Raw genomic sequence first — 14901 nt, 5'->3', positions numbered from 1 at the left:
CTTCTTATTGAAAAGAGCTTACCAGCTGACAAATTTCCCCATTTTTTGATTAGCTAATCAATACTGTGTCAGTCTGGGTATTAGTCAGGTTTTATCTATATATCTATATCTATATAACTAACATGATATGTATCTATCTATCTATTGAGAGAGAGATTTATCATGAAGTATTAGCTCATGTGATAAAGGAGGCTGAGAAGTCCCACAGTCTCACCTGCAAGCTGGAGACCCAGGAAAGCCAATGGTACAGTTCCAGCCCAAGCTTGAAGGCCTGAGAACTGGAGCACTGATGGTGTAAGTGCCAGTCCCAAAGCAGGAGAAGACCAATGTCCCAGCTCAACAGTCAGGCAGAGAACAACTTCTCCCTTCCTCTGCCTTTTTGTTCTATTCAGGAGCTTAAGGGATTGGCTGACACCTACCCACCCTGGGGAGGGCAATCTGCTTAAGCCAGACAATTGATTCAAATTCTAGTCTCTTCTGAACACACCATCAAAGACAAACCCAGAAATTATGTTAAATCAAATATCTGGGCATCCTGTGGCCCAGTCAAGTTGACATAAAATTCACCATCCCAAGTACCAATGTGTGAAGTGTCTGATTAGCGCTGGGTTATCAGGGGCCCAAAGAGAGAGAAAGGCCCATTGCTGCTGGCAGGGGTGCAGATACTTTAGCTGACAGACCACAGGTCCATCTCTGGATGGTTCCCATTGCCCCATGTCAGAGTTTGCTGGATCCAAGAAGTGCTAGATAAACCTGTCCTTCCAGTCAGTCAAGAGAAAAAACATTAAGGAAAATAGTAATTCAGCTGGTATATGTGAAAATGATTTTTTATAAGGTTTAAAATACTGTACAATCTATTTTCCACCTAAAGTAATTAGAGGGATTATATCCAATTTTGTTGAGAATGCAGAGAAATGAATTCACTTATCACAGTTATAGGACTGTAAATTGGCACAATCTTTTGGAAGGAAAATATGCATATATTTTGACACGATAAGATATAATAGATGTGCGCAAAGATAAGCGAACAGTTGTTAATTATAGACACTTCATTGTAAAAAAAAAAAAATTGAAAAAATTTACCTGGTGATAGGGGATTGGCCAGATAAATTATGTTACATCTAAACAATGGGATACTATGTTACATCTAAACAATGGGATACCATTTAAATATCACATTGTGGGAAGATTATTTATTGAAATAGGGAAAACGATACTATTTAGTCTTGAGCGAAAAAAGCAGACGACTAATATATTAGTATATTATTAGTATGTTAAAGTTAAATATGTTACAGTATTATACAGTATACTTTTATAAAGAAAGGTCAGTATATAACATAAAATATAAGTGTGTAAAATTATGTATAAATATGTGTACATATATAGACACATTCAAGAAGACTATAATCTAATATTTTACTAGTAATGGAATTAGAATTTTAAACAAGTTTCTTATTTTCTGCATTTAGCATGAGTTGTGAAATTAGGAAGAAGCTAATAATTATTACATAGATTATTGTTAGGTAGAGAGAAATCCAAATAAAATAAAATAAAATTTATGAATCATTAAATTGCTTTTTAATTATTATTTTTAATGAACCTGGTCCTTCTCCAGATTTGAGCTCTACTTTGCCCACACCATTTACCTGTTCTTGGGCTAATACCCTTCCTAACTAGTTTGATAAGGATTACTAACTTCTTTAATAAGGATTATTATGTGTTTTTTACTTGTTTTAACTAGTCTACATTTTTATCATCATTTCACATATGAGAAAAGAGTTCATAACTAATAAGGGGCAGTCCTTTTGTGTTGGCATTAGTTTCATTTCAGTATGATCTAGGTCAAAATGAGGCTGAGGCTGGGCCACAGGTGTTGGGCTAGTTGCCATAGTTTCTGCTAAGATTTAAAAAGCATGAGATTTTTCACATATAAAAAGTCAGATATGGGGGTTTTGTTGAAAAACAGATAGCTCTCACAATGCAGAGTTTGAGTTCCTACCAGACGGTGACGGGCTGGAGACGAGCAGCTGCTGTCCTCTGAAAATGGCACACGTGATCCAGCTTGCCATGTCCCACCACTCCACACTTCATACTTGGCTGAAATATCTTGCCTAAATTTATAGGCATTTCAGTTTGCTATCCATATTTGAATCATCCCTGTTTTCACCACATTTAAGGATGAGGTTGAAAGAATTGAGTGTTCTTTTTACTATCTTAAGTAAATCATCTAGATGACAATTGAACCTCTAATTTCAGGGTGTGTTTCCTTTTTATTTCCCCAAAAAGATGAGGGTGGGGGAGAGAGAGAGAGAGAGAGAAAACAAAGTGCATAAGAAAGGCATTTGTCAGAGGAAAGCATGAAATGTGAAGGAAACTGGTATTTGTAAGATTTTGTTTTTTCTGGTTTACAACTTTATCAGTGCCCATACCAAATTACTTTATTTGTATCTGAAGTGTTCAATATTTATTCAGTTTGTGCTTTAAAGTAAATACTTGAGCCTTTTTTTCCCTAACTGCCTTTGTGTATAGGAGCAGAAAAATAATGGAACATTAAAAGGAAACTAGCTTTGCAAATTTACTGAAATGAAAAACAGAAAAGCAGATTAGCTGGGAGTACTCCAAGGGGGCAATGATGCTGTGGCCTGTCAGGACATTGAGGCATTAACCAATGTGCAATTAAAAAAATAAAACCTGTGAGGAGGCAATGCAGGAGAATAAAAGCCTATTAGAGCGCTCCTAAGAGTTGAGACTCTTGCCAGCACAGCCATCTGTCAAGAGATTATGGAGAAGAAAATTTCCGCAGGAATTTTCCCTTGGGACCAGATGAAGTGCCAAGAAAAGGTGTGTGGCATCAGGAGTGAGGACAAACTCTGAGAGTCTTCCGCAGTGCTTATCACAGACAGAGAGGGAACCATCAACCCACTGGGTCTGAGAGAAGAGAAGACAGTGCAGTCTCTGTATTGTTTTTGGCCAGAGAACCTAGTTTGTCTTAACAAGAGGTCATGAAAACCAGTGTCTTTTAAGGTAAGTTAAACTTTGTTGTATTGAATCCTAAAATTTTTCTGTGATTCAAAGACAATGAAGTAATATGTTGAACTTTGCATACTAAGGATTCTAATACAAAAATGAATGTGAAGTTTGAGTCAAATTGCAGAAGGTGATCAAAAAATACTTGAGCAAAAATGAGAATGTCATTTTTTTTTTAATTTGAATCTTTGGAGTTTATGAAAATACCCAAGACATTTACTTACATGAAATGTTGTACTAAAATGCTCTTTTCACTTATTTCTTCCAAGTAAATGCTGGGTGATGGACTCATGAGTATTTGCCTCTAGAGAATTCAGTTCATGCCATGCTGTGAAATAATTAAAAACCATACAACCATGAAAGTTACAAGAGTTAATAATAGGGACAAATATTTCATAAAGTTCCTGGAATCATGTCAGGAAAAGATAGTTTAATTTTTAATTCTGAGTAGACCTTAGTTCATTCCCTGACCTATGTTCCCATATAGTACATTTTGTGTTTTTAACAATATTTATTCCCCATTTTCTTTGTGATTAATTTTATTTTTCTTTTTTAAGATAAGAAAGTATGTTGATTATAAAGATGAAATAAAAATACCACAGATTTATGGTCTAGATAAACATGCATTTTTTATTTCAAATTTTTTAAGTCAGAAAAAGAGTTATCTTTTTAAATGACAAGAAAATAAACATGTAAGAAGATAGGTCCCATGCTAATTTAGCAAGTATTTTTAAACCTATAGTACTGATAAGAAATTGTCAATCAGAAATTGGGACTAAATGTAGTTTAATTCAATTTTATATTATCTTGATCAAAATAGAGACATTTCATTTATCACATTGGTTACTTAGAGAAATGGATATGAACAGACATAAATATAAATGCTAAACAGTGGTAAGAAATAATCTTATGGGAAAGAACACCAAGTCCAAGAAAACAGTGCAAATTCTGAGGGATCACAGTGATCCAGTGTTAATGCTGGCCCTGTGCCCATGTCAGATTATTGTGTCTGTAACTGGAGAGAAATTATCATGTGAATTTAAGTCAAATTATCCTATGAGTTCAATTATAGTGGAAAATTAATTTTAATAACCCAGGTTTTTGAATCTTCCTTTCTCTCTTACAAAAGAACAGTTTTGCCTGAATCATCAGCATATTGTTTACATTCTTTTTTATTTCATTATTTCATTCAATCTTCCGTTCACTTTTCCATTTAACCAATATTTAGTGAGCGATGTTCAGGTAGAGGGCATCATCGGGCTAGGCATAAAAGTAATGCATGGATGTGGTCCCTACTCTCAAAAGGCTTACAGTCCAACACATGGCATATAACTTCTCCATTCAGCTTCAAAATAATTTGAAAACCAAAACTTAACCTCATGTTGTTGAAGTGATATTTAAGACTAACTGAAGTTAAGGCTAACAGAAGTTAAGTGACAGCAGTAGGAAGTATCTGTGTTAGTAATGTAATTCAAGACTTTCAGTGCATTGATTTTATTTGTACTTCAGTATTTAAAATTTTTTTAATCAGTAAGGACTGAAATAAGCATTTTTTACTCTGCTCTTGGATTTTCATTAAGTATAGTTTGAGGTTCTTTACTTTAGAAAATGTGGAATAGGTTAATTTTACACATAGAAAAAGGGAATTCCTGTTCAATAAAAAGTAGACAAAGTATACTGGGATATTGACAAATACTGCATCTCATTTGTGGTCAAAGTTATCTCTCTGCATCTAGGGATACATCTCTGTATATTAAGTGTATTTGAAATTAGAGATTAGATTCTTACCTGCTATATCCACTCTTGTTCCTAAGACTGATTTGGGGGTATATGCATTTCAAGCATTTTTTGGCAATATTACAATAGTTGGTCCTGAACAAAAGTGATATTTAAGTTTTGAGTTATGGAGATCATCTCTGGGATCCTTGCCAGAAATAATGAAGTTCTCGTTTGGATGAGTGGGTCTGGAAACTGTCACCTCAAATAAAATGCGTTTTATGATAGAGTGCGATTGCCATATTTTTTCAAAATAATGAAATACTAAGTTTAATAGTCAGTATTTTGATAATGTAACGTATGTACAGTAATATGAATATAACATTCTTTTCATAGAGAATGGATTAGTCAAAAGGGAGCAAGTTGGAATCATGTAACCATACAACTGTTAGGAACAAAATCTGGGGCATTAAAATCATAGTTCAAAGACCTATGAGTAAAGAGAGCAACTGATTGCTTTTGACTTTTTTTTCTTTCAGATAAAACGTATAGTAGGTTTCTAGTTAAGAGTTTGATGTTTTTAACCTTCATTTATTGGTCACAAAACATGTTCTTGTACTATATATTTTTAAATATTTGTCCCCTTTTGTCTCTGCTGAGCACATAGTGGTGGAGGGCTCATTGTTTTGGAGGCTGCCTGATGATTGAGGGAGTCCTAGTCTCCTCCCCGCCTCACTAGCACCTGATTGCTTTAGATCCAGAAAGTGGTAGATCAACTTCTCTTCAGATTCAGTAAATCACGTGAAGTAGTGCGGCATTATCTTTAAGCGTGAGGTGCTAATATCAAACTTGTTGGGTTTCAGTCTTGACTTTTCTAATTACTACTTTGTGAGGGCAAGTCTCTTACCTACTTTTGCCAGCTGTAAAATGGGCATAAAAAGGGCACTATTATTATTGTGTGGATCAAGTGAGATAATGTACATACAGTGCTTACCATGTTGTAAACTCTCACAAATATTAGTGATGATGATGGTGATAAGAGTTTGAAGAAATTCAGACCTTCCCAGTGCCTTGTTTGAATTCTTGCACTAGCCTCTAATGGTGTCCAGTTTGTGGTATCTTTATTGCATCCCATGCAAGTTGCCAGACAGCTTTCTCAAAAGCGCAAATCTGATGCTATTACTTTCCTAAAGTGGCTCTCCGTTACCTTTGACTAAAGACTCATACTTGCTAGTATGGACTACGAGACTCCTCTGTCACCCTCTCTGCAGTTTCTCACACCTCTGAGTCTTGGCACATACTGGTCCCTCTGCCTGGAACCCTTACTCCTGTTCCTTACCTGCCTAATTTGAACTTAACCTTCAACACTCAGCTAAAGCCGTCAGGAAGACTTTTCTGACCCCACCTTCACCCACCCCTCTTTATCCTCAGGACTGTACATGTTTCTAGTCTGTCAGCTTGTCATTTCCTTCAAAAGACTGTGAACTATTTGAGAACAGGGGCTATATTTTTTTCATTAACCCAGAATTTAGTACAATTTCTGTGACACAGAAGATGTATAATAAATGTTAATAGGTTGAATGAATGTTCTGGTGAGCAGGCGAGGAGCATTGATACTTCTCCTTTTATGACTGTGTTTATCTTCTGGGTACTGATGTCATGCAGAGGTACTGACATAAACACATGTCTCCGTGAAAGGCAAGGCAAGAATGGCCAAAGTACACTCTGTGAACATGCTTTTGCGTCTCTAAAAACAATCTTACTTTATCCTTTTTTGCTGCTGAGCTGGAATAAGAGAACCAGATAGAGTGCTTTTAATCTGAAACGTAAGTTTTAAACTGTACATTGACAGTAAAGAACGAATTATTTTTGTTGAAATTTTTGATCAAACTAGTTGGGCTAATGTATCACCAGAGTGTTGGTCAGAAACTTCTGGATCTGTGTTGTTCACCCCTCTCTGTAGAGTTTATTTAATCTTGTGATTGGAAGTCAAGATTGCAATAGTTCTTAGAATGATTATATCAGTATAGATGTAAAGATGTGGTCTTAGGAAATAAGATTCATACCCTAAAAATACTGTATTAAGCTATTAGTGTCATTAGGAATAAATTCAAAATGTTTATGGAAACAATTGAGCTATTTTATGAGACTCAAATTCTATGTTTTGCTGACATTTTGACAATGAATTGGGATTTTAATGCAATTTGTATATTTTTGAATAAGCAAATAGAGAAGACAGATACAATCCCTCTCCCTTCTTCAAATGGTGAGCTGCTTCTAGATGCTCCAGTTTTGCATTTCCTGCCCTTTGAAATAAACTGTTTCAATCTGGAGCAAGAGCCTCTATGCCCAGGTTCCTGCCCTTTTCTCTAGCACCCGTTAGGGGTCTCTGCCACTGCTGTTATAACTATTAGAAGAGCAGAAGAGGGAAAATATCTCATCACTGGCATGTGCTCACTGCTGCCTTTCTCATTCTGCTGCCAGCTTCCACTCATCGGCCCCTTCTCTTTCTTGGCACCCATATTGGAAGTGACCCTGCTTGGAGTCTCGCTTTCCAGGTTCCATATCTGTAGCACTGTGCAGTGAACCAAGACTCAGCACCAGCTAGTTGCATGGGTCTTGTCCTAATGTGAAACTTGTCAGGTGGCTGTGCTATCTCCAGGGTTTTCTTTGTTGACCCTTAATATGAAAGCAAGTTGTGGCCAAGCTGGTTTGGAATGAGAATATCGCAACCCCAAACTTAACTGCTCTGAGAATGAGTTATACCAAAGTAATAATGAGTTATAATCAAACTATACTACCTTCTGATGTAACCATTTAGTTTTCCTTCTATCCTTTACTCTTTATGGTCTACTCAGAAGGGTGCCAAAGGCTACTTTTTATTTTTTCTTTCAGCAATATGGACTGAAGGTCTATTGTGCCGACTAATATTTTAAATTAAAATTTTACTCCTTGGGTAAATGAGTCTACATGTGAATTCTCTGATTGCTTCTTTGTGTTTCCAGGACCTGGCATAATCCTTGGCACGGAGTAGATATTTAATCCTTGTGAATATTTGAATGCGATACTAAATAGAGTTGGAGTGCCTAGTATATATTGGCAACTTGGAGAAACTGTATAGATTCTACTTCACTTTTAGGAAGACAGATGAACTGGCATCAGAAAATAGCTGAGAGACCATTGGATTTCTCAGAGATTTTCACGAAAGGACAGTCACAGGAAGGAGCCCTTAAGGCCCGTTATGAGACCTCACAAATCATCACTTTTTAAAGCCCACTTCAAAGGTTATACAGGAACACAACTGGTAGGGGGGGACCGTGGAATTCCATGGACTACAAGTCAACAATGCCTAGGGAAAATATCTAATAAAATACTAATTTTGAAACTGTTTTATGTAGTTGAGAAGTCCAGATTAAAAGAATAATCAAATGGAAACTGAATTAATTGACAGATTTCATCTATGTATATAATTCAGTTCCTGTTTCTATTCTTGTTTCAATAGCAGTTTCTCTGCTGCCATTCGTCACAGCATTGCTGCAATAAACACCTTACTATTGTCTGAGTTCTGCAAAGTTGTATACAATATAATTTCTGGTACATGTATGCATGGAATTCCTTTATTACTAACAATGAACACAATGGAAGTCTACATTTATATAGTAGTTTATATTTTATTAGTTATAAATGTTAGCAACGTGAGGGACCTTAGCAGGTCTAAACAAATTTGCTCATTTGATAGATGAGGGAACTGAGTCATAAAGTGATTAACTTATTTTTTTCCCCCATGGAAAAATTAACCAAAAATTGTCATTCAAAGTTATGTTTTCTATTATATGAAAAGTGATTGTCAATGAGACGCTCAAGGTCAAGGTTGATATCTGGCTTTATCTTCTTTTAAAAATGAATTTAATGACTTCATTAAAATCTAGGGATATATAAAAGGCAGCAATACTATCACTCCATTAACAGAGATTTACTTATCAGGATTTCAAACAAGGAATTCATCAAGCTAAAATTCTTTCCAGAGAACAGAACTGTCCTATATTCAGGGAACATGAGGCCCATATCTTCTGTCATGCCCTTGAAAATTCTGACAACATACTCTAAAATGGCTGCAAGAGGCTGCTTTCTGTCTCAGCTGGCTCAAGGTATAGAAACTCTTTGGAGGGCCAATATGCTTCGAGCATCCTGGCATGTCTGTTCTGAATCAAGCTTCCATATTCCCAAGTTAACCTACCTAGATATCCTTAAGGCTGTTTATCCTTCTAGGTGTCCTTAAGGCTGAGAACTGGCCTTTAGAGGAGAGTCATCTCCCACAGCGGCTCAAGACCCAAGGCTATTCAAGAGAAAAGGCAGAAACAAGTACAGGAAAATAGTGAGTAACGCTTTGGTACACACTCACATACATACACACACACACAAGCAGTTTACAGAGAGAGCAAAACATACCATGGCAGTGACTTCTTTATCTTGAATAAAGAACTAAGTTCTTTAAAGAAAAATGGCATAATTAGAATAAAACTGTCTTGACTCAGAGAATCTATGGTCCTGTCAAATTAGCCTTTCTGATCCTTGAACTTGCCGAATTTGTCTTTGTTTCAAGACCTTTGCATCAACTATTCTGCTACTTGAAATGCTCCCCCTTTATGTTCATGTGACTGACTTCTTGTCATCATTTGTAATTTTCAACTTAAATATCAACCTCAGAGAGGCTTTTCCTGACCATTCTAAGAAAGGCAGCCTATTACTGCCTGACATCACCCTATTTTAATTCTTTGCATTGCATTATGCTCATCAATAACTAATATTTTTTATTGTTTACATTAAAATGTGTATTCTATCTTCCCCCTTACCTTGGCATAATATAAGACCCCACGAGGGCAGAATCTTGCTTGTTCCTTTATATTCCTCGCTTGACACATAACAGATACCCAATAAATATTTACTCAGTGGATAGCTTTTTCATCACCAGAGATTAAAAAGTTGAATTATAACTGGTGTTTAATAAAAAAGTTGTTTAACTGAATTTGAGGACTAATAATAGTGGAGGGAATTCCAATAAAGTTATCTCTCTCACAATTTTCTTTGACATTTTCCTTCCATTTACTAATTTGGGGTGAAATGTCCTTGATAGTTTGCCTTAGATATGAAAAAAAATCAAAATACTTGATACAAGTTTTGGTGAGATTTAGCATTATACTGAAGTTTGATTTTAAGGCAGAGATGGTTTCTGTATATTTCACAATTGATTAACCAATCAACCAGAATACATTGAAGGGTCAGGTTTATGAGATTCCTTTACTTTGTATTTATGTGTAGGCTTTTAGATGAGGAATATGTTTAGACTAAAAGTATCATGCCGTTATTTTTATTACAATGTGTGGCGCAGTGCTGTTTTCTTTAGTTCTGTTACTTACGTTATTTACTTCTGTTGAAAAACAATGACAGAGGGACACCACTAATTTTAATACAGAGTTTAGTAATGATGGTTTTGTGATGGTAAGCAGAATCAATGACAAGCAAAGTAACTTATTTTCATACAAAACTAAATTATAATTGCCAGATATTTATTTATTTTATTTTGGCAAGTCTAGTAATCTTCTAAAATAACCTGTTTGATAATATTCTGTTAAGAGCACATCAAGAGCACGGGGTGACAACTGATTCCAGAAAGTATTGTGTAATTTACTTTAATATGCTGACAACAAATCTGTACCGATTTATGAGAACACTGGATGCAGATGAAAGCCCAAGAAATGAAAAGGGCATATTTCGGTAACTATAACACACCCCATTATCAAACCTGAGACTGAGATTGGCACATACTAAAAAATGTTGCTATCTCTTAATCTGCCACTCCAGCATGTTTCAAAAAATTCCATAACCAATAACTGGGTCTCCCAAAACATACTTCCATACTTCCCTTACTGCCTAAAACATTCAGTGCGTCTGTGACGTGGTCCTGATGCTGTGGTTTTTGCTTGAGCATGACGAAAACCACGTGAGATGCCTCTGTCCTCCACTGCATCCTGGACCCTGCCGTCCTGCTGGATTTTGCTGACATCAAACGGAGTCCTTAGGGTTCAGAAAGGCTGGGCAGGTGCACCAGACACATCAGAGGCAAATATGTAACAGCACGGAGCATTTCTGCTTGGCTTGTTGGGTTTGACATGCCAAAATAGCCCAGAAGGAATAATAGTGCCTTTTGAAGTAGCTGAGATGCTTCCCCGATGTCACTTCTCTGAGTTTTAGATCAATGCCTGGAAGATGAATCAGAGCATGTGAGAAGAGTCACCGAGGGGAGATGTGTTGGAAAGCTTGCAGGAGTGAAGCACCCAAGCCCAGAGGAAAGGTGGGGTGAGATGTGCAAGCAGGAAAAAAACAAAGGGCTGAGTCATTGGAGGCCTAATTGACAATGGCACAGCTGTGACAACAATTTGCCGGCAGCCTGACCTGTTTGATGAAAGGGCCTCTGCTTTCCTTGGAACCTCAGAGTTGCAGCGACTCACAGGAATGCACCACTCATGTTTCCAGCTGGCTCAGCCTCATAAATACCTAAACTCACAAGATGACATTTTTAATGCTCTGCAATTGCTATTCTGCATTTATATTTATTGCAATTCAACATATCCATTAGTGCATCTATCATTGATAAGTTTGTCACTGCTTCAGGAAAACAGTCCATCATGCTGCATCAATTTCCCTTTACAAGCTATTAATGTACTGTAATGCAGCTTACAATATCATGTGGATATATTTGATTAGAGAGGTGCCAGAGTCAGTCAGATTGAACTGAGAATTGCAAGAGGACCCAAAATCTTAATTTATTTATTGTAAAGATGAACAGCCTTGCTGCACAGTGAATGTGTTAATACAACAGGTGTATCTTTTTCACCTTCTCAAACAGGCACTGAAAAGAACAAACTTAAGCAATATATTTTGACTCAGTTTGAAGCACAACAGACCTACAATATTTTGTTGACACTTGACATGTTTAGCAGAATCATATTCATGTTTTAATATTTTCTGCATGCAATTAGCAGCTTTATTCAGGAAACAATGATGGCATATGAGTCCAGGAGATAGGAACAACTATGGCTTTCTGAAATAGGGTAAATAAAAATATTAAAACTTAGTAAATAAAACAGATGTTCAATACATGACTTGAGATAATTCTGGATGCTATAACAATTTCTGTTAAAAATAAAAACAGGGGCTTCCCTGGTGGCGCAGTGGTTGAGAGTCCGCCTGCCGATGCAGGGGACACGGGTTCGTACCCCGGTCCGGGAAGATCCCACATGCCGCGGAGCGGCTGGGCCCGTGAGCCATGGCCGCTGAGCCTGCGCGTCCGGAGCCTGTGCTCCGCAACGGGAGAGGCCACAACAGTGAGAGGCCTGCGTACCGCAAAAAAAAATACATAAAAATTTAAAAAATTAAAAAAATAAAAACGCATCTAAGACCCGACACAGCCAAAAAAATAAAGGAAATAAATTTAAAAAATAAAAGAAAACAAAAGGCACCTGTACAACAAAAATTCTAAATTGTATAGAAATGAACAGTGCTCATGCGTATGGACTATATTATTTCATTCTGCAATTAGGATCTGGCAAATCACTGATGTGCATGGAATCCAGAGGCTGAACTATGTCAGGACAGTCTGAGCTATTTTAACAATTCTGGCCATAGTAAAATGCTTGAGCCATTTTTTAAATCTTATTGTATCTTATTGCAAAATGTAAAGGAAGACACATTATGCACTTTAAAAATATGTTTGTGAAATATTATGAAATCTACCCTTGAAAATTATTTTTCTAGAGGGGTTATACATGGATAAACACTAGAGTCAGGCACATATGCACTTGAACCCTTACTGAGTTACTTTTCAAATGTGTGGCATCGAGCCAAGGTAGTAATTTCTTTAAACCTCAGTTTTCTGTATGTTTAATGATGAAGATAAGACCCATGCATAGGATTGTTCTTAGAATTAAATGAGAAGCAAATTGTGGTACATCCACACAATGAAATACATGTAGCTATTGGAAAGATTTAGATGGCCCTGTATGGGATGTTACAAAATAATTGCCAAAGGGACTTCCCTGGTGGTGCAGTGGTTAAGAATCCACCTGCCAATGCAGGGCACACGGGTTCGAGCCCTGGTCCAGGAAGATCCCACATGTCTCGGAGCAACAAAGCCCATGTGCCACAACTACTGAGCCTAAGCTCTAGAGCCTGTGAGCCACAACTACTGAAGCCTGCGTGCCTAGAGCCCGTGCTCTGCAATAAGAGGAGCCACCGCAATGAGAAGTCTGCGCACCGCAACGAAGAGTAGCCCCCGCTCGCTGCAACTAGAGAAAGCCTGTGCACAGCAACAAAGACCCAACGCAGCCAAAAATAAATAAAATAAATAAATTTATTTTAAAAAATTGCCAAGAACTAGTTAGATTAAAACCATCTAACATTAAAGTATTTTAGATTTTATAGTAAAATATATATAACATATGCACAGAAAAATTTTGGTGGGATATACAAAACGTGGAAATGTGTGATAAGGTAAAGGAAGAATAAGATTTAATTTTCATATTATGTCCTTTTATACTGTCTGATGTCTTGCTATTTGTTCATATTTTTATGATTAAATGCATAGTTTAATTTTTTTAAAGGATGTAATTCATTAAAATGATTAATATTATCTGGCATATATGAGAGCTCAATAGATGTTGGCTGCCAGTTATAAATGCTCCTTTTCCCCATGAGATGTGATAGAAATTTTGCTCCTGCTCTAATAAGTAATGTAAAGTTTGAGGTTAAATAAGGAGTTGGCATGGGAACAGATGGATTTTCAAAGTTCCTGTGATAAATGTCTCCAAGTGTGGGTGCATTGTAAACACAGGAGCACCAATAGTATGAGGGGCTGCTTAGAAAGACTGCTGGCCATTCAAGGACATCTTTACAAGCATAGTGCACAGGATGAAGAAGGTAGACCTTCCTGTCTACTCCTTCCCAGTCACAGCACTCTGGAACCTTGTGCCCCGAGTGGCTTCCCTATTTTAGGAGAGATGTCACAGGTTCGAGTATGTGCAGAGGAAGATGACCAGGGCAGCATAGAGAGCAGAGTCCATATCAACATGAATAGTTCATGGAGCTGGGACCCGGAGAAGTGAACAAAAGGGACCCCTCATAATGACAGTTCAAGGGCTGCCACACAGAAGAGGGATTCAACTTAATCTCTGTTAGTTCCTGAGGGCAGAACTGGGACCGCTGAGTAGAAGTTTAAAGGAGACATATTTCAGCTTACAGCTGCAGCTAAAACCCAGCATGTCATGATTTATAGCAGCAAATGCCACCCTAGGCAAGGATAGAATTTTCTGTTAAATTCTGAAGATAAAAAGTACCAAAGCATCTGGATTCTCACAAGGATAAGATCCCAAACTTAAACTAAATAAATAATCCCCACAGATACTGCTTTCCAAAGGTTAGATACATCCAGTGGATGAACTTGTGTCGGCAGCAGAGCTCCCTGCCCTCCTTGGTCCCATCCCCTCACTGCTTCTAGCAGTGTTCAGTAAAGCACATCATCTTCTTCATGCTGCTTTTAGCCCCTTCTCTTCATTCTGGTATATAGCCTACAGAGTTTAGATACTGGACATTACTGCCTGCTGTTGCTGGATTTGTCTCTTTGCCTCCAAAGGGCCCCCTTTTTTTATCCTGTGACTTCATGGCCTTCTGTTCATACTTCTGCTGTTGTATTTAGCTTCTGCCTTGCATTAGCGTTAGTTGGGCAATACTGGTTTCTACTCACTAAAACATAAGCTCCTTGAGGGTTGACACAATATATTTTTGTGTCCTAGTATCTTAGAAGAAAGTAAGCCTCAGTAGATTGAATCACACCCCTTTATGAAGAGTAAATGGGGGCAATCACAGATTTAAGTGTAGATTTAAATGTTTTTAGCAAGCCATCCATCACCTCTGTATGACCATTAGCTTTGCTAGAGTTCATCTATCTCGGGTCATGAGCAATGAGGAAATTCAAAGCACACAATCAGAAGAGGATTTTTAGATAATGATGCGTACGCAAACCTGTGTCTCAAATCAAGGAAACCTATAATAAAGACATATCTTCAAGATTTCTGCGATCGGGCTTATGGATACTTTCAGATT

At 37.2% G+C, this 14901-nt stretch overlaps 1 long non-coding RNA gene across 1 annotated transcript in view; it reads left to right on the top strand.

The window, feature by feature from the left end:
• The first annotated feature begins 2807 nt into the window (after nucleotides 1-2807).
• Nucleotides 2808-14901, top strand: part of LOC137221493 (uncharacterized) — a 258262-nt gene continuing 246168 nt past the window's right edge. The window contains exons 1-2 of the long non-coding RNA XR_010942037.1: nucleotides 2808-3024; nucleotides 9013-9118. This is a non-coding gene — a long non-coding RNA (uncharacterized lncRNA). The remainder of the gene's footprint in view (nucleotides 3025-9012; nucleotides 9119-14901) is intronic.

The sequence above is a fragment of the Pseudorca crassidens genome, chromosome 3 (genome assembly GCF_039906515.1).
Source record: "Pseudorca crassidens isolate mPseCra1 chromosome 3, mPseCra1.hap1, whole genome shotgun sequence".
NCBI lineage: Eukaryota > Metazoa > Chordata > Mammalia > Artiodactyla > Delphinidae > Pseudorca > Pseudorca crassidens.
This window is presented reverse-complemented; position numbering and strand designations above follow the sequence as displayed.